General features: G+C 35.6%; 1 long non-coding RNA gene across 1 annotated transcript; it reads right to left on the minus strand.

Annotated features, from left to right (window-relative positions):
• Window positions 1–5,485: 5,485 nt before the first annotated feature.
• Window positions 5,486–16,339, minus strand: LOC135207126 (uncharacterized). The gene is made up of 4 exons (XR_010312890.1): window positions 16,175–16,339; window positions 9,542–9,678; window positions 8,943–9,063; window positions 5,486–6,739 (listed from the first exon to the last, which is right to left on the minus strand). It is a non-coding gene; the product is annotated as an uncharacterized LOC135207126 (long non-coding RNA).
• Window positions 16,340–19,440: the final 3,101 nt, after the last annotated feature.

Genomic DNA, 19,440 nt, shown 5'->3' on the forward strand with positions numbered 1-19,440 from the left:
TGCGGCGGCTAATAGTCCTCCATGAGGAATAGGCGGCGGCAAAACGTCCTCGAGGCGAACTGGCGGTGGCTAATTGTCAGCGGCGAATCGGCCGCGTCGAATGGTCCCATCCCCAGTTTATCATAAGTTTATGTTGAAAGCAATGTAATTTTGCAGGGTTTTTTTGTTTATAGTATGTAATTTTGCAGGGTTTTTTTATAGTACTGTAATTATGAAACGAGATTTATTCCATGATTTGTGCTGGCAAGGTACAAAAGTTAACTAGGCAGTCCCCAGCTTACGATGGGGGTTCCGTTCTTGAGACGCGTTGTAAGCCGAAAATTGTTGTCAGCCGGAAAATAGTAAAAAATCCTGAGAAAACCTTACTTTTAATGCTTTTGGTGTATTTTAAAGTACTATGTAAAATGCATTTTTATTGCATTTTTCATCAAAAACACCTTCAAATATTAATTATTTTGCATTTTTGGAGTCTTATTTCTTCCGCCAGATCAGCGTCATAAGTGTCGTAACCCTGGAACATGCGTCATAAACCTGGAAATAATTTCTGATGAATATAATCAAAAAGCATCGTAAGCTGAACCAGTCATAAGCCGGGGACTGCCTGTAAATATTGGAAGCCATGCAATACATGATAGTAGAATAAGAATTATGAATATGGTGAACTAAAGTGTCTTAATGGGTTGTTACATTTATTTTTGCAGTTACCCAGGATTGGTGCCTTACTAGATGTACCTTCGAAACAACGGAGAAAGGGAGTTGTACACATTGTTTAGAATAGTGATAACAGTTGCCCTCACAGATGTTTTGTGGAGGACACTATACCTAATGCAAAATGGGCAGTATAGTACACAGGAATTTTGTTTCACAGAGAGGTAAGATTATATTAGGATATTAATGTATATTTTTTTTTTTTTTTTTTTTTTTTTTTTTTTTTTTTTCTGAAATAAGTAAATGGTACTAACAAATTGAGCCATTACAGAGGGAATCATGTTCAACAGATTCAGATTGCTATATTCAACTCTCCAACCCATTTAAATAAATATTTTTTAACTGCCGATTATCCAAAGGGTCAAGATGCTATCTTGGTAACCTTTTTACAGAATTTACCTAGCGTACTAAATGCATGGCAGTTTACATACAGTATAAAATGTTCCCAAGATACAAGGGTAATCAATTTCAGTTATTGCGACTAATTTACTAATTAACCCCAATGTACCCAATCAACACAAATGCACCCAATGTACTCAATACTATACCCTATTTGCAAATGTAAAATGAGCTAGTTTGTAAGGGGCTTACAGGAGAGCCTCCAGTCCAGGATTTGTGATTTGCCAACGCAAATACCAAAGATGAGAAAGAAAAAATGAAAATTCTATTAAGTCCGCCAGTACGTACTAGCAATACTAGGTTTGAAGACATTTTCCATTATTATGCATGAAGTTGTAGAAAACATATTTTATTCATAAAGGATTAAGGTAAATACCATTAAGTTACCCTTTTTCATAAAGTTTACGTTGTGCATAAAATGAAAATTATTGAAGTAACCGGTAAATTTTGCGTGTGTCAAGGGTTAAATAATGAGCTAGAAAATAAAATTATATATAGTTAAAATTGTAAAATAAAGAGCTCTGTAACAGTTACAGTTATTTTAGTAAATTTAGTCAAATTGATTAATTGCTTCCTGCCTAAGAAACTGATTCAAATTTACAGGTTACCTGTGTTTATGGCTTGGTTTTCATGCCTTAATTACAAGTAAGATAGTCCTGTGTTGTTGCAACTAAGGAAATGGCTCTAACCTTGGACTGTATTGATGTAGTACACACAAATATGACCCAAGTAGTAATTAAGTGTAAGTTATGTGTAGGTGGTTACTAGCCATATGTGAAAACTGCAGTTAAGCTGTTCCTTTCTAGAAAACCATTCAGTGGTTTACACAGGTGAAAGGTGTTGGAAAATATAATCAGGTACAGTATTTATTTGGAAGTCACTCTAATTATTGATTGCACAAGGAAAAGGAGAGTAATTCTTGGTTACTGGCTGTGAGTGTAACATGATAAAAGTAATGCTTGCAAATATATATACTAGTACTGTTTAAGTCCCTGCATAAAGATATGGTTTCCCATATCTTTTTAGGATCAACTGTGAAGTACAGTAGATTATAAGAAAATTGTGCAAAATCTTAGGTGTAATGTAGTTATTTTCAACCCAATGATGTTTAACTATGGAGTGCAGTAAATTAGAAGGAAATTTTGCAACATCGTTGGTGTAAGGGTACTTTTTCAGCCCATTGATTACTCCAGCATTAATACTCCAAATGATTCATAGGAAGATAAGCATTTGTCAAAATTAATATGGGTTTCCTGTAATCAGACTCCTCAGTTATTAATTGGTCATAAATACAGTGGTGTTTTTCTTCTACTGTACAGAAACCTCTATAAGCAGATCTTAGTATTCTCCTCGGTGGAAGATCAAATTTGCCATTCATGTACTGTACTCCAGTTTCCGTGGAAATTGGCCCGAGCTTTGATTTGGAGGTGTACGTGACTCCTAAAACAGTATTTAATAGGTGCAGGTAGTGAACCCACTTAAAATGCCTTGGTGTGCATCTTTTTCTCATATTTAAGGCTAAAGTTAGTTTTCAATGTCATAGCGTTTCAAAATTTTCCTAATTGTGTCATTTAAAGTCCTTAGTAAAAAATTAATTGTACTGCACTTATTTAAGCCACATAAAGATGAAAATACGTACTGAAGTAATAGGTAGAACAAATTATTAAAATTTTATTTGCCATGTAATGGAGTACTTTACCAGATATTTTATGAGGCCTTTCGCTGTTTCCCTTTTTCTATAACCAGGTGCTAGGTCCTGATCTCTTGTAATTTTTAAAAGCTTTTATTTAGCTTGCTTTTTTTTTATGTTTGTCTTGGTCAGAACTTTTAATGCAATTTTTGACCTGATCCATTTGCCCAGTGGACTTGAAAATGTGCATGGTTACTCAATCCCAAGGGTCAATACAACCTCACATGATTAGTAGGTCAGCGGTGACCTACAGTGACCTCTCCCAGTATCTCATGTTTTTGACCTGAGCCCTTCATTACATGGTCTTGAAATTTTGCATGGTTACTTAATCCTGGGGGCAATACAACCTTACATGGTCAGTAGGTCAGCAGTGACCTCTAGTGACCCTGCAGTGACCTCTCGCAGTATCTGAAGATTTGTATGAAACTTAAGATTTTTCACATGTTCGTTGATTCTTAAATAACTTCCTTTGGCTCAACAAAATATCAATTTCATTAGGTACCTTACATAACCAGTAGGTCAGCAGTGACATCTAGTGACCATACAGTGACATCTCCCATTATCTCCGGATTTGTATGAAACTCTTCGGATTTTTGCAAAAAAAAGCTTTTATTCAAATGCACTAAAAAGTAAAAATATATTTTTTGAGACACCGAAATTTTGCTATACAATTAGGTAATTGTCTAAAAAAAAATAAAAGCTTGGGCACTAAAGATTTAAGGAAATTCTACAGGAGATGAAAAGAATTTATTCTAAAGAGATCGTAGTTTCTAAAAAAAAATTTTTCCTGGTATCCTCATTTCTACTGTTAATCTTTTTTCCTTATACCAGTATTGATTTTATTTAATTTCACTTGGCAAACCTTTGATATTTCACTGTCGGCATTGTTCTGGCAAACCTTTGTAATGTTGGCATTGTAATAGTTTTCCCACATGGTTGTCATTAGTACTACTGACCATTTTTTTTTTTTTTTTTTTGTGGGGGGGTTTGTTTATCCTTTAGTATGTTACCCTTGTGCATGAGTGTTGAAGGTGAAACACAAAAAGAGAAATGCTGTTTAACAGAAGTCAAGTTTATCTAAAACTTCGTTGCTGACACCTAACTTGTGACCCTAAGAGGAATACTGTTTAACAAAAGTTCAGGTTTAGTGCAATCTGTGCTGTTGACAGTGATCCCCTGCTTTAAGTTTGTGTATACTTGTGTTTTCCTCAAAATTATAATTCTACAACCAGAAGTTCACTTTACTAAAAAATTATTTTCAGATTTTCATAGCCGAATAAAAATGCAGGACAGAAAGGATATAGTATGTGCTTTCCAGGGGGGAACAATTACTTTGCCACCAAAATTTTGCTGATAAACCAGATTCTTCATACAATAGGCACTACCTTCTTGAGAAGTATGTGACTGGTATAGTGAACACACTAGCTTTTATAGTATATACCGATGTTTTTAATGTTCCTTTTTTTTACTATGATACCAGTTATTGCAGTCAGTCATAAAGGAAATATTCAGTTCAGAGGATTAGACTAAGGAAAATAGGTCATAAATAGTCCATTTTACTAAAAAGTTTCCATTTAATGTTAAAGGGATTTATCAAAGGAGTTTAATTATATAAATTTGAATTTTTCAAAAGATTTTAAATTTTAATCACCTAGGTTGAATTAGATGTAATAATTGTTAATGCCTGTAGATGTAATAGTTTTTTAATCACCTAGGTTGAATTAGATGTAATTAATTATGTTAATGCCTTTAGATGTAATAATGGTTAATGCCTTCATTATTAAGTTTTTACTTACCCTTGGTAAATTTTTCCATGGTACTCATTTGTGTTGAAAACTAGACTTCATTGGTCACAGGTGTTTAAATCATCATAAACTATTCTCTTTAAAGTGGCTAGTTAAATTGTTTACAGATTATTTCAACCAAAACAATGTTTTCAGTTTGGACTCCTGCTCTGCTAATTCCAGTTGCATCTGCTACTATGCCAGACAGCTACTGTTAGATTACAGCTGGTCATCCAGTTTTTCAGTGAAGGAATTTACTACTGCATCTACTACTATGCCAGACAGCTACTATTAAGGCCTGTCCACACGAGCAGGCATGATCGGCTAGATCCGGGGTTGACGGGCAAATTCTGGCGGGCTCACCCGTGAATGTTGTCCACACGGGTAAGGCGATGGAGAGGTGGGCGTGCCCGACAATGCCAGTAGTGTCTTCAGTGCGGTACGATAAACATGGTGCCTACCGCAAAGAAGACAGTGTAGCATGATAATTGCTTTGTGTGTGATGAAAAAGAAGAAAAAAAAAAGAATACGGTGCAAAGAATGGCTCGGTATAAGGAATGTATATGGTTAACGTTTACGTCTGTCTGTCAGGGTCGAAGCTCAAGCCATCGGGCACCACCATGGTGATTTTGCTACAAGACCCATCGGGCAATTTGACGGTTTGCCCGTCAAGTGTGCCCGTTAGAGGTGAGGTCTGCTGATCAGGACCGGTCGTGTGGACAGGCCTTTAGATTCCAGCTAGTCATCCAGTTTTTCAAGTTAGGAAGTTACTACTGCTATTCATCTTCCCGATTAACCAATCTGCAGATTTGCAACTATTACACAAAACCTCCATCAGTTTAGAATTTACAATTTTTTTTTACTAGATATTCATGTATTTATAAAAACTATCAATAGATAGATTTCTTCACACTTTTGGTTATGTTTGTCACTACATAGATGTAAGAACTAAGTGAAAAGAGTCTGATGTTTGTAGTAAGATTCAAAACCTTCTTTCATTACGTATATATCAGAACAAGGTCGTGTTAACTTGCCAGACCACATAGGCAGGTGGGTTAACATGACATTGTGTATACTGAATGCAGGTTTGAATCCTGCTACAGTTAAGGCTTTGCAGTGATAAGGGTATACAAAAAGTGTTGAAGGAATCTGTTTTTAGTGCATTGGGTATTTTTTTTTTTTTTACCAGGTTCGAATGTTGTAATTGAAACTGAAAGCAGCGGGCTGAAAGGGGCATGTTCTTTGTGGAGCATAAGCCCAAGCACAAGATTTGTGGAGAATAAGTTTGGAAACGGCAGGAATCCTGCTCAATTCTACCACATAATAACCCAAGGTTAAATGTGTTTAATCTTTATGTTTAATCTTTATTTGAATGTGTTAAAAGTATGATTTCATCCAGGTTTTCACAGATTTATAAACAAATAGGAAAAACAGCAGCAGCCTGGTTAAATCCATGCCTGTTGATTTCAGATAAAGATTTATCATCATGCCTGGTACTTTAGAACTGTTACACCCATTACTCTCCTGTTTATTACTTGGTCCCATTAAGCTCTTCTGCCGAGGTTTTTCAACAGGACGTTGAACTTACGTATTCGTGTGGTATGCAAATTCCTGGTCGTCTTTCAGTACAGCAGCTACAGCTAAGGTTTTCAACATCCCTTCCAGTCTTGTAATCACCTGGCCTGCGTTACAGTTCAGCCAGCTCACCCACCTTAGCTCTCACCAGTTTGGTTTCCCTTGCCATATGATTACCAATTGAGAAAGCTGCACTAATCCAGGTTCTTAGTCAGTATAGAACTTTCCAGTGGTGATTTCTGCTCCAGAGCTTCCTTCTCTTTCAGGTTTGCAACCTGTACAAATTCACCAATATGAACTACCCTGCAACTTTGACTTGTGGCAGTATAAATATCTTAAGAGACTCGTCTGGTTAAAGACTGCCGCTTGGTTAGGACTCCTGCTTCTCCCATAAAACACTCCCACACTTCATCAGACTTTCAGTCCATCGTAACTTCAGTTAGTATCTGCCCTGCAACTTCTGGTTGAGGACTCTGTCCTTTAATCTCCATAGAATTTTCACCAAATTTCAGTTTTATCCGTGAAGGTGTCTTGCCTCATGGGATTTTTCTTCCCTCTCTTCCTGCTGTTTCTTGTAATTTTCCTGAAATAAGGCAAAAACAAAATTAGTGTCAAGAACTTCTGCAATCATTTTTTGACTAAAATGTCAGACTAAATTTATCCAGTACCTAAAAGATGTTACTAAAGTGGAGTTCAAATTAATGGCAGAAATTGTTGACAGTATAAGAACCCTTTTAACGGGATTAAAAAGTTTTTTTAAATACTTTAACAAATTAGACAAGTGCCAGTAAATCTGATGCAGAAAATTTAATGTAATCACCTTCACAAAGTTCTCAAATTTTACATCACAAAGTCTTCAAATTCTAGAAAAGTATATAAAGTTAGAAGGTATTTTGAAGACATTTTAAATGAATTGATAAAACGAAGTATCATGGAATTAACATTTATGGTTTTAACCAATTTGGTTGAGTACTTGTTAAACATCATGAAGCATAAGGATTCAATAGAGGCCAACTGCACACGCGTGTGTGTATGTTTGTGTGTCTCTCTCTCTCAACAACATTGTGGAATCAAATAACACCTTGCACAGCATGGGTGAACATTGGAAGTGCCAGTAGAAAATTATGATAATAATCATTTACCACTTTTCCCTGTGGGGACAAACTTGAAGCAAAGTACAAGCTACATTAACTTTAGCACCTGGTGAAAGAGCCTACTTTGATGGAAAGAATCCAGTCTAAGTAGGACAATGTACAAGTGTAAAAGAAAATTAACTTGGGATTTTTAGTCCACTTGCAATTGAGAAGCACAAAGTGCATCTACCACCTCAGTGGCATGGTTGGTATGGTCTTTGCCTGCCACCTCGGGCCGCAAGTTCGATGCTCAGGCATTCCCTTGAGGGGTCAGATGTGTATTTCTGGTGATAAAAGTTCATTCTCGACGGAGTTCGGAAGACACTTGAAGCCGCTGGTCCCGTTGCTGAATAACCACTAGTTCCATGCAACGTAAAAACACCATACAAACAAAGTGCATAAGTTCTAAGAAAAAAATAAGCTACAGACAAAAATAATAGCAACATTCCATACTGCTGTTTAAAGGGAACCACGAATAGAACCATCTTTGATTCTTGGCAATACCTTGAGTGGACGAATGAGAAAGGAGTGTGTTAGTATTATTGATATTCAAATGATGTAGGGGATAAAAGAAAACTGAAGATCAGTAAAACACTGCAACTAAGGAAGGGAGAGGAAAAATATCCCCAAGCTCTTAATAAGAAAGTGCAGTATGACAAACTTTTGGTCAAAATTTCCATGATCCTATAAAGACAAAACTTCGAGAGTAACAAGTATGGCGAGAACCTATCAACAGTTTTCAAAGTATCATGGAAGAAAAAACCAAAGATAATTCCATCGACATAAATTATTACTTGTAGATATATGCAAGAAACAAACTTCATTAACCTCAAAGGTCAGTTGAGATAAGATATGAGGGCTCAACAAAACTCGAAAGGATGTGGTACGGATATAAAACCGGCAAAAAGCTCGACAATGACATCTAAACCGTAAAATGCATGGCATTATGGCATTAAGTTGAAACCATGAAAAAAAGTAAACGGACATGGAAAGGAATTATTGCATAAATTAACGACTCCATTAAGCCAGGAGGAGGATTGACAAGGAACAGCATTATAGTGGCATGATTGGACCTAAACCATTCAATTACAAGAACGTGGGCCAACAGGACATTAAAAACTAATGTCAAATTTTTCAAAGGAAGCTGATGGTATATATATACTTCCAGAGGTAAAACCCCTAATCCTCATCTCCATTATGGCTCTACCAATTCAATACAAAGAAAATTAGGATCCAAAAAGCTTTACCTAACTTGTCAAATTGTTTTGCACCAACAGTTTAGAGCTACACTGCACAATAATATCAGATGCCAAGACCTCGAAAGTTAAACTACCAAATCTGAACTCCTTAAATTTTATTTTGGATTATTGCATGCTACTTGAAATACGTCACAAGCAAATTCTTGAATGCTCTATTACCTAAACCTATTATTCTTGAAATTCGTCACAAGCCAAATTCTTGAAAGCTCTATTACCTAAATTATTACTTGAAATTCGTCACAAGCCAATATCTTGAAAGCTCTATTACCTAAATTATTAAATATTTTTACAGTAGGTACTAGCAAAATGGAGTTTATATGCTTCACCATCAAAATGTAAAGTATTCGTCAAAAACATTCAAAATATTATTCCTTGCTTATCTTTACATATTTACCTTGCAACAAACAGCTGATCCAATTATGTCTGCAGTTTAAATATTCTTTTCTCTTTCATTCGGTATTTCGAATGTAAAATTTGGAGCCAGGTATCAACATAATCTCTTGTCTTGTAGAAACCTGGAAGAAGATATTTAATAAATAATTTCTCTGGTAAAAAAATTTCTCAGCAATGGTTTTTAAAATGCTCGGCCTATATGGCTTTTATAAACGGAATCTTTGAGTTCATGTTCTTTGTTGAAGACTAAATGAAAATTAACAGCTGCTATAGCAAAAATTAAAATAAAACTACGTTGAACGAACTCTTATACAGAACTTGTTACGTCACCAGCTGAACTAAGATACAGTATTTGGTTTTCTCAAAACAATTCTCATAATGCTAAATTCAAAATGTGAGACTTACCATTTTGTATACAAGAAATACACCAATTTAGATTAAATTTCAAGTAACTAATGTTTACATTTGAAAGCTGATTTGCACAACTATTTTAATATTTTGCCGTTAGTTAAATTGTGTTAAAAGTAGAGGACTCCTTTCTGAAAGTGCCTATTGATAAACTATCCAATGCTTATTACAAATTTTTGAGATTCCACCTACACTGTCTTCCTCCTAAGACGTAGCAGGACGCCAAGTCTCTAAGCAGCATCACTAAACCTCCATTTCATTACAGCTTCATCATACCCTGTCGACTTCCATTACTGATGTGTTGCTCGCCTTTGTCCGTAATCTCTAACCTGACAAATATTATTCCCAAATTCAATATGCTTTTTAATATATATAAGCTTGAGAGTCTTAACTATAATTATAGCAACTTTAAGTCTCTATTCATTATGTAAATTTATACAGCAACATAATCTTGTAAGAAGCAACCTGTAAGGGTTATAAGGTACTGTAGCCCTTATTAAGCAGTAACAGCTTTGAAATACTTTTCAAAGTGGCCAAGGGACACAGCACATAGGCGTAACTGTGGGGGGGGGGGGCACGTTGCCCCCCCCCCCCCCCCCCCCCCCCCCCCCCCCCCATTTTGAGTTCATGTAGCTTGTAGTAAAACCTAAGTGTAATTTTCTATATATTATTATTATTATTATTATTATTATTATTATTATTATTATTATTATTATTATTATTATTATTATTAATGTTAAAGTTTTCTACATCAAGTAGTTTGGATGTTTTTTGTATACGAAGATAAGTGGAGGTTTACTATATTAACTGTAAGAAATGAATCAATTTTCATCTCAGGAGTATACGTATTCGTTTTCCAAACGTTATGTTAGTGTGAAAGATATGTAATCAAATCATGTACAGAAAATAATTTTTACAAATGATCCTGTGACATAGCTAGAGTGCAATCATTTCTATTTGCAAAAGGTATGATTAAGATTATATTTAATCACTATTCTGATGCAATAAAGCAACTTCTATTATGCATTTTCTCTACTTTCTAGATATTGTCTTAGTCCAAGTCACCTTCCCGAACATCAGTTTTATATCATGCAAGCAAACATAAAAAGTTTCTTTAAAAGGCAGTCAACTGCCGATGATCCGAATGAACCTTCTCTTTTCAAGTAGGAAACGTCAAACTACTGATGAGACAAAGCACTGAAGACTATGAAAAGACATTTGGTTAGATTCTGCTGAATCTGATAGTGAAACTGATTCAGTTGACAGTGACAGAGGAAGCATAGGTATTACAGCATCAGTGACACCAGGAACATCATGTATTCCAAAAGCCTCTGAACATAAACATTCAGTTCTAGGACCTGACGACATAAGCAAAGGAAGAACAGTCTCTCCAACTCGACCATAACTGGTAATTTTCCCTTCAACAAGGTTTTGGAAAAAGCATCGTGCCTTTAGGTCAGTATGGTATGATTCACACAAATGGCTTGAATATTCTGTTAGTCAAGATGCTGCTTATTGCTTCTGCTTTATGATGTTCCCTCTCCCTAATAAATCTCCATCTTGAAACTGCATTTACAACTACTGGATACTGTCAATGGAAAAAAGCAAATGAAAAAGAGGCTGGTTTTGCTCATCAGCAGCTTAGTGATTATCATATGGCAGCTTTCTGTGCATGGAAAAAGTTTAAACAACGCATAGAATTTGGAAGTACAGTTGCAGCTGCCCTTACTCTGCCCATGAGAAAACTATAATTGATAACAGACACTATATCAAACAAGTAGCTAGAGTCCTCTGTCTGACAGCAAGACAAAAGATTGCGCAAAGGGGCCATAAAGAAGATGTGGATAGTCCAAATAAGGGTAACTTCTTGGAGATCTTAGAGTTGTTAAGTGAAAATTATGATATAGTGAAAACTCGACTGAAAGGAAAGAAAGAGTTAAATACACCGGCCCAAAAATTCAGAATGAAATTTTTGCTCTACTGGCCCAAATGATTCGGGAGTTAATTTCAGAAGGATTGAGTTCAAATACGTACTTTTCAGTCATGATTGAGGAGTCCAGGGATATCGGTACGAAAGAGCAATTATCAGTAGTTGTTCGCTATGTGTACAAGAACAATATACATGAAAAATTCTTGGACTTTGTTTGGGTTCACAACCTTAATGCTAAATCACTTAAAGACAGTTTTGTGCACGGTTCTGAGATTGTGTTCAATTGATCCCAGAAACTTGTGTGGGGCAAACATATGATGGGGTTCTGTAATGAGTGGAGTGAATCGAGGAGTTCAGCAGCTGGTGCGAGAAGAGTTAGCACCACAAGCAGCTTACATTCACTTATAATCACAGACTGAATCTTATTATTGTTGACAGTGTCAGAATCAGTTCGACTGGCTGACTCTTTCTTTAGTTTACTAAAAGAAATTTATAGATTGATGTCCTCACACACCACATGAAATTTATCTTGCAAAGCAAAAGGAATTGTTTCCTAATAAGCAAATTAGATCTCTGAAAAGGGTCAGTGATACAAGATAATCTTGTCAGTATCTATCATGTAAGGTTTCTGCTTGATACCTTTCCTGCTGTCATGAGTACCCTTGAAGAGATTTCTTCATCCCAGTGCCACCCCACAGGCAGGCGTGCACAGTTGCAGGAAGTTTATTAATGAACATTAATTTTGCATATATATTATGCTTAGTGATGTTCACCCATATTTTACACAAAACGAAGCTTGTGTCAGATATGCTTCAGTCACCGTCTTTAGATCTGTCAGCAGCTGCCCAAATGATTGATATATCCAGCAGGAATTAAAGAATGGGCGCTCAAAAAAAGCTTGGCATAGCATTTGGGAGAAGGCAGTTGCGATGTCCCAGACACACAATATTGAGGTTTCACCTGCCAAGCAAAGAATACATAAAATTACAGAGGCATCTAAAGGATGCTGTTGTCTTGGAAGCAACTGGACATAGAGAAGTGTGTAAGCATGTGGAACAGGAAGGATACAAAAACACACTATTATCCAGTAATGGACAAAAGGCTACTAACTGAAACTGAGTCAAGATTTGATGATGCCAACAAATCCCTTTTCCATTCAATACATCTCTTGATCCTTCCTCCCCTAAATTTTTACATCAGAACCAGTTGGAGACAATGGCAGGTAAGTATAATGTTGATCTTGAATTCTTAGATGTTGAGCTGCAACAAGCAAAACGATTAGTAAAACTTAAAACAATCTGATGGGGTTAAAATTGCCAACATTGTGGATTTGACAGCTTTTTTGTTCCTTTTAAAGATGCATTTTCAGGTTTGTACAATGTTAATCATTGCTCTTGCATTACAACTAACATCTGCATCTTGTGAGCGAAGCTTCTCTTCACTAAGATCCAAAGAACCTCAGAAATTCTTTGTGTGATCATAAATTGTCCGGTGTATCGGTAATTGGAATCCACCAGGACAGGCAAAGAATACCGACAGGGAAAGGTTTACTTATATTTTTGCTAGGAAACATAATAACAGAATGATGCAGATGTACTAAATTAACACATCTGCATTCTGTTAATACTATTAATCAAATGATTAGGTTTAATAATTAAGTAACCAATTGTAATGGAATTTTATTATATACTTCATCTAAATTGTTTAATTGTAGCAATCAAATGTCTTTAATTTCTTTGGGGATCTCACTGTTTAAACATATAGAAATATTATATGAATAACTCCAATATATTTTGAACCAAACATAAAATTCCATGGCCAGAGAATAAAGACTGACAACACGAAAATTAATTAAACTTTCTCTTATAAACTGAACAGAACACGATGAAAATATATAAAGGGAACAAATATTGAAATCTCTAACAAGTACAAAAAGTGCAGAAGGGAATCTTTTATTTTTTAAAATTTACCAAGTTGTAAAATTAATAATTCAGTTTGCCCTAGCGCTACCTGGTCAATGTATGGTACCATAGGTCAGATTAACGTAAGACAACTCTACAATATTAAAATCCGGGACTACTGCAGTGAAGTAAAACACAACAGATTATCTACGTCAACTAATCACTTTGACTAAGGTTTCTTGATAGTTGCCAAGCTAATCTTTTAGTATAGGATTCAAAGAGCATTACATAGGCCTTTATTCATTTGATTCACTCTGAGATAAAGGGTAAAGAAAAGGGGGCCCGTTTCTGAATCTGTCCCCAGTTTAAAGCAAACCAGTTAAAATTACAAATTATCTCTCACAAACTTGAGCGTCGAAGTAATTTGAGAAACTAAATTAGATTACTATAATAAATTCAACACTTACTCAAAGGTGAAGGAAATCCACATTTAAAAAGTAGCTATGTGGCTAAAAATTCAGATGAAGAGGGCGAAAGTTTTTTTTTTTTTTCAGTAGAGAGAACAAGTACAATTAAACCATTTGGATTTTCTTCATCCATTCTGAGATCACGCGTGTTATGTCATTTGATTACCGTTATTACTAGAACAAAAAGGAAACTGAAGTGTTACCAGGTAGTACTTCGAGCCAGTCCAAATCACGACCTTCACCTCATTCCTTCTTATTTTTTTATCTGCTGCTAAAGAAAGAAAGAAAAAAAAGTCGCTCGAACATAATAGTACCCAAAGGCAAACAAATAGAAATTATTGGTAAAATTTTGCAATCAAATATTCCTAACTCATGAAATGGATGGATGGATGAGTTTTAGGACAAAAGCCCATGCAGGCACTGAGGCCAAAGAGCCATTCAGCGCCGTAACCTCTAGGACATAAGTCGATATAAAGGAAAACGTGTGAAAGGTAGTCATTCAAAGCCAAATTCGTTTACACAGTGATTCAGTGGATATGCAAAAAAGAAATTTTTTACTAATTCAAAAGTTTTGTATCGAAAGGACTATATGTGAAAGGTTCTTAATATTTCTCACCCATCCCCCCTTACCCCCGGGGACCCAAGGAGATAAAACAAATATAAGTTTCATACCATGAGTCTCGAAATAAGGAAAGTTCTTCCTTGCAAATACCTCGGCCAGAATATAAACACCTAACGAAGTGTCTAACAAATATTGACAATTCTCCCTGCGGTTTGCCATTTTGAGGCGAGTCGTACTTCAAAAAGAAAAGACAACTAAGCTGGTTGAGGAAATACCGGCCCTCACACCCTTGATCCTCTTTGCTTTCGCAATTAAGTAATTATTATTTCCTAAATGTCAGCCTCAAAAGCAGCAGTTTAAAACATTCAGCGACGTTCATGCTTGGAAAAGCAGTTATGTCGTCTAAATGAGGAAAGGTAGGTATCGATGCTTCAAGGAGAATGAAGGAGCGAGGTAAATTTCATTGAATGGTTACAAGAATGAGAATCTGATTCATTACACTATCATTGCAAACTTTAAAGCAAAAGAATGCAAGATGACCACCATCAGAGTGGATGCAATTAAAACGGGTTCTACAATCTGCTAAAGGATGGCCTGATTGTCCACAACTAAAAGTGATGCCCATTCACCTAATGTGCGCGCAAATTCATTGTAGATTAACTGTTACAATACTTGGAAGGCTGGAAAACTTTACCATGGATTAAAGGACTGGCCATTTCTAGAAGTAACTTTGGCGACGCACTTTGATTTCACCTTTAGTTCTAAAGGGAGAACCAGATGCGAGATTATAATAGCTATTTTATGTAATGTCAGGTTTCTGGTCAACTGGCTTTTGTTAGTCCGATTGTTCCTCACAATAATAAAAAACAATCTAAACCAAGCTGAAAGAACCAAGATCGAAGGTGTTAAATTATTACTTATTTTACACTTTTTTTCAATTATCTGATGAAAGTTTTTCAGTTTTATAATCTACTGATGTAGGGGAGCGCAATCCTCATTATCCATACCATTATCATCGAGATCTAAAACTTTAAACCCCTCGTCGTAGATTTCTTTTATGGAGGTGGGTGAAAAGTTACTTAATTCTCTAAGCAAATTTTACCATTTGAACTGCCGCTTAAATAAATTCCTCGTCCTTTTAAAAGTTCGCGAGCATTACCTTGCCAATTCATTTATATAACATGACCAACTTGAAAAGACTCGAGAGTTAAGCATTTTATGAAGGTACTGCCAAATTTTAAGGCGTTGATCTCCTGTAATTTTGGCAGTCAGACTCTTCCATTCCGAAGACAAGTTTTAAATTTCCAAGAATGATAAAAAAAACTTACAACTTAAGTTTCCAAAAGGCTTATCATTACCGATTACATCAAGCTTAATTTGTTATACAGAAGGTAGATACAGCGCCATTTAAATCCTAAACATTCAATACTTGAAAGAGAGTAATTTATGCAGTGTCAATTAGCTATCCTACCATTTCCGATATTTCGTTGTTGGAGAGGAGTTAAAACAAATAATTTATTTTACAGCAAGGAACGGAGATCATTTACACAAATGTTGCATCGACGAAAAAGGTTCTCAAATGTAATCATGGTTTACTTTTGAAATAATCATATCGATGACGAATATGAAGCCGTTATGCTAAAGTTCCAACAGCATTTTCTGAATTACTCCCACAGTAACCAGAGCAGAAAACCAAAATTACCCTATTATTCACAGATGAGGCTTTTAATTCTCCAACTTAAAATTATTATGACATCATAACCACAGTATTAAGTAATTTAAAGGGCCAATTCCTCCATACTAACTCATTAACTTCAACCCAGTTCACCATCGTCGTTTTATTTTCGTTAGCCTTAATATCTGCTTTAACCACCATAGCCCCTCATGGTAATTTCATAACCTAATCGCCCAAAGCCACATATCTAAATATAGTATCAGCTACAACAATATATTTACACAACTCACCTCACAACAATAATGCTGCTTTCATGAACCACGGATAATCATAGAAAAACGTTATCGCCAATAGTCGTTCTCCAACCTTGCTTGAAATTTTTTTCCCACAACCCTTAGCCAATCGCTAAAAACTACCAGATTCACTCACTTCCAGGCACCAACTGACGAGTGACGAACGACTCTCGACTGGCTGAGTGAACAAACAAGGAGTAGTTCTCAAACATACAATCCCATTTACAGAAAACTTTACGTCAAAACAAATAACGGTGACATCTGTTGGAAAAGAAGCATGAAATAGTCTGTGAGATGGATTACTGGAGACCGGAACTAACTAATTCGAAAGAAAGCTGATTATTAAGATTAATAATGAAATGCCTAAACTCTTCTTTATCTTCTCTTCTGTATTTATATCCCTGGATATATTTTAAGATTTCCAAACCACGATTAATCAAGATTCACAAGATTACACATCTAAAGGGCGTACACACTATCAGTATTACTGTCATTAATTTTGGCGGGCTTGTTACTGATGGTGTGTTGGCTGTACTGTCATTCCCATCAGTATTATCCAAGCTGTTGTGGTAGTTACAATGGCAGGAAAGGAAGAAGGGAAAATGGATCTTCAGGATTTTATTCTATTAAATCGTCGCTTACCAGAACTGTGGGATATTCGGAATGAAAATTATATGAAAAGAGACATGAAACAACCAGCATATGAGAAATCATTGAAAGTATATAAAGAAATCAAATTTGATGCAAGTGTCGAAGATGTAAAGAAGAAAATAAATATATACGTTGCGAAGTAACTTTCGCAAAGGGGTCGAAAAAAAATCCATGATTCTATTCTCCAAAAGGTTAGGCCGGCACTGAAGACGTCATTCAGTTACCGAACCGAAATTCTGTTAAGATCAACAATTCGGGTAGTGACACCCTAAATGCACCATTATCTCGACCATCGACATCAACAAGTGATTACAACAGCCATAGTGACCCAGTAAACAATTCATGACGCAATTACAACCACTGACTCAGTATTTCATGATTTTCTAAGTGACGGGGACAACGATAATTAGTATTACCATCAAATAAATAATGTCGGTAATATGCTGAATCAATATCCTATTTATGTTTGCCTTACCTTGCTGTACCACGAGGACAGCAATTATAGCTGCACATGTTTCATGTACTATTCCGTTGATTGTTGATTTTCCCATGACTCCTGAATAACGTCGGTCGGAAAAGCTTCGTCCAGTTGTCAGATAATGGAGAGTAATAGCCAGTCTTTCATTGGCAGATATCTATGCTTCCCATTATAACTGTATTCTTCTTCGGTTATATATGGTCTCAACATCTCTAAAAGTTTGTTGTAACTTATTTAGTCCATCCGAAAATAATGTGGCAAAGTCTTCCATATCTGTAGTTTTTTTTTGTTCATACATTTAACAGGTTTAAATGAGTGTAATTCTTACGTTTTGCAAGCCAGTCTTTGGCCCACTTTTTGCGGTTCCGTTTTCTCTTTGACGAGAAAGTCAAAAATAATAGCAATACATGCTTTCTCTTTATTCCCCATTTGACTAGAACGCAATAACGACAACCTCTCGATATCGGTCACTGAATGTAACGACACTTTAAATACCGAACGTGTGTTTAGTGTACTGACAGTACCAAAATACTGCCAGTATTTTCAATGACAGTAATACTGAAAGGAAATTGAAATGGGAAGCAATTAAAATATTTATTCCTAGTAGTACACTTAGTGAGATTATCAGTAGGATCTTCAAGATTTCCACCGTAATGCGTATGAAACCGGTAACCAAGATGTTACCGACTTCTTGGAGACATCTTAAGTTTCCAGAGTCAAATTTCTCATTCCAAATTACAACCAATACACGTAACACTACTATCGTGTTACTCACCTTTCACTCGTCAACTTCAAGGCAAGGCATTTGCGGAAGATAGTCTGCCCTACCTATAGTACAAAATTCGCAATACAAATAAGAACTCAATGAAGTTCTCACCATTTGATCAGTTAAACTGAAAGATGAAATTGGATTAAGTTTTGGAGAAGGAAACATGACTGCAGGTGTTGCCTTGTTAGAATATATTATCTTGAGTTTTCTATTATATATTGAACAGAGCGTCAAGATAAAGAAAAAAAAAAAAAGTTGCTCCTCAGGACATTATTATTTGTATGTTTGCGTAGTAAGAATAAAAGATGGTGAGGAGCAAAAGATGAATGGAAATATACGCATGGAAGTTTTCTTTTGCACTTGCAGTGTTTTTTTTGTTTTTTTTCATCCACAAGAATTTTGCATTTATTTTATGTCAGTGATACTGGTCATACTGAACACTGAGATTAGGAACACAGGATTATGAAAAACAGACTCCTTTGTGACATGAAAGATTGATATCATGCAAGACAGAATCAACTAGTGTAAAATATTACATAAAAAACACTTTAATCCACACCTAATAATTTCAAGACCAGATATTATAGCGTTGCTTTAAAGGTAGCAAAAACTCCTTTCCCATACTTAGGTCTTTGCTTAAAAATTTCTCTATAAACAAATCACCAATCAATACTTTAATTTTTTGGTACCACATTCCGTATTTATTCAATGTTGTTGATTAACAAATTATCTAAACTTCATACGGAGAGTCTTATGTTTCTACATGATTCTATATTAACCAGAAAGTTGCAAGTGAATTTGAACAAGAATAAGATTATCATGATGGAGCAATGTTGATATAGATGGTGAAAGAATGGAAACGTTGATTTTTAAAGATCTTTGGAAGTATATGCAACTGACGATGGATAGGTTCAGAAGAGAGGAGAATCGCCGAAAAGATGAAAAAAATGAAATCACCATGATTCGTGTAAAAGATTTGCCACAGAATAGTCTATGAAAGTAAAGAAAAAAAATACTTTCAACATATGAAGGGATTGTTGAACCAATTCTCAATTATGGAAAGTAAAGTCGATGATATTAAATATGAATAAAAAGAAAAAAAGAAGGTTGAAGCCGTCGAGATACTGTTAATTGACCGATTGATTGATTACAAAATTTAGGTTCTCAAAGCCAAGCACTGGAGCAGAGAGCAGAAAATAAAAATGTCATACAAAGATGTGCCTTAATGTGGAACCGGTGAAAACCCCACAGGCGCACGATGAAGTAACACTAGGTGTTGGACAGCAAGAATGAAGAAAGGCTAAAAAATGGACAAAACTTCAAGAAATCATATGAATACTTGGCATGTCCAAATTTCCATCTGCA

This window comes from Macrobrachium nipponense, chromosome 32 (genome assembly GCF_015104395.2).
Source record: "Macrobrachium nipponense isolate FS-2020 chromosome 32, ASM1510439v2, whole genome shotgun sequence".
NCBI classification, from domain to species: domain Eukaryota; kingdom Metazoa; phylum Arthropoda; class Malacostraca; order Decapoda; family Palaemonidae; genus Macrobrachium; species Macrobrachium nipponense.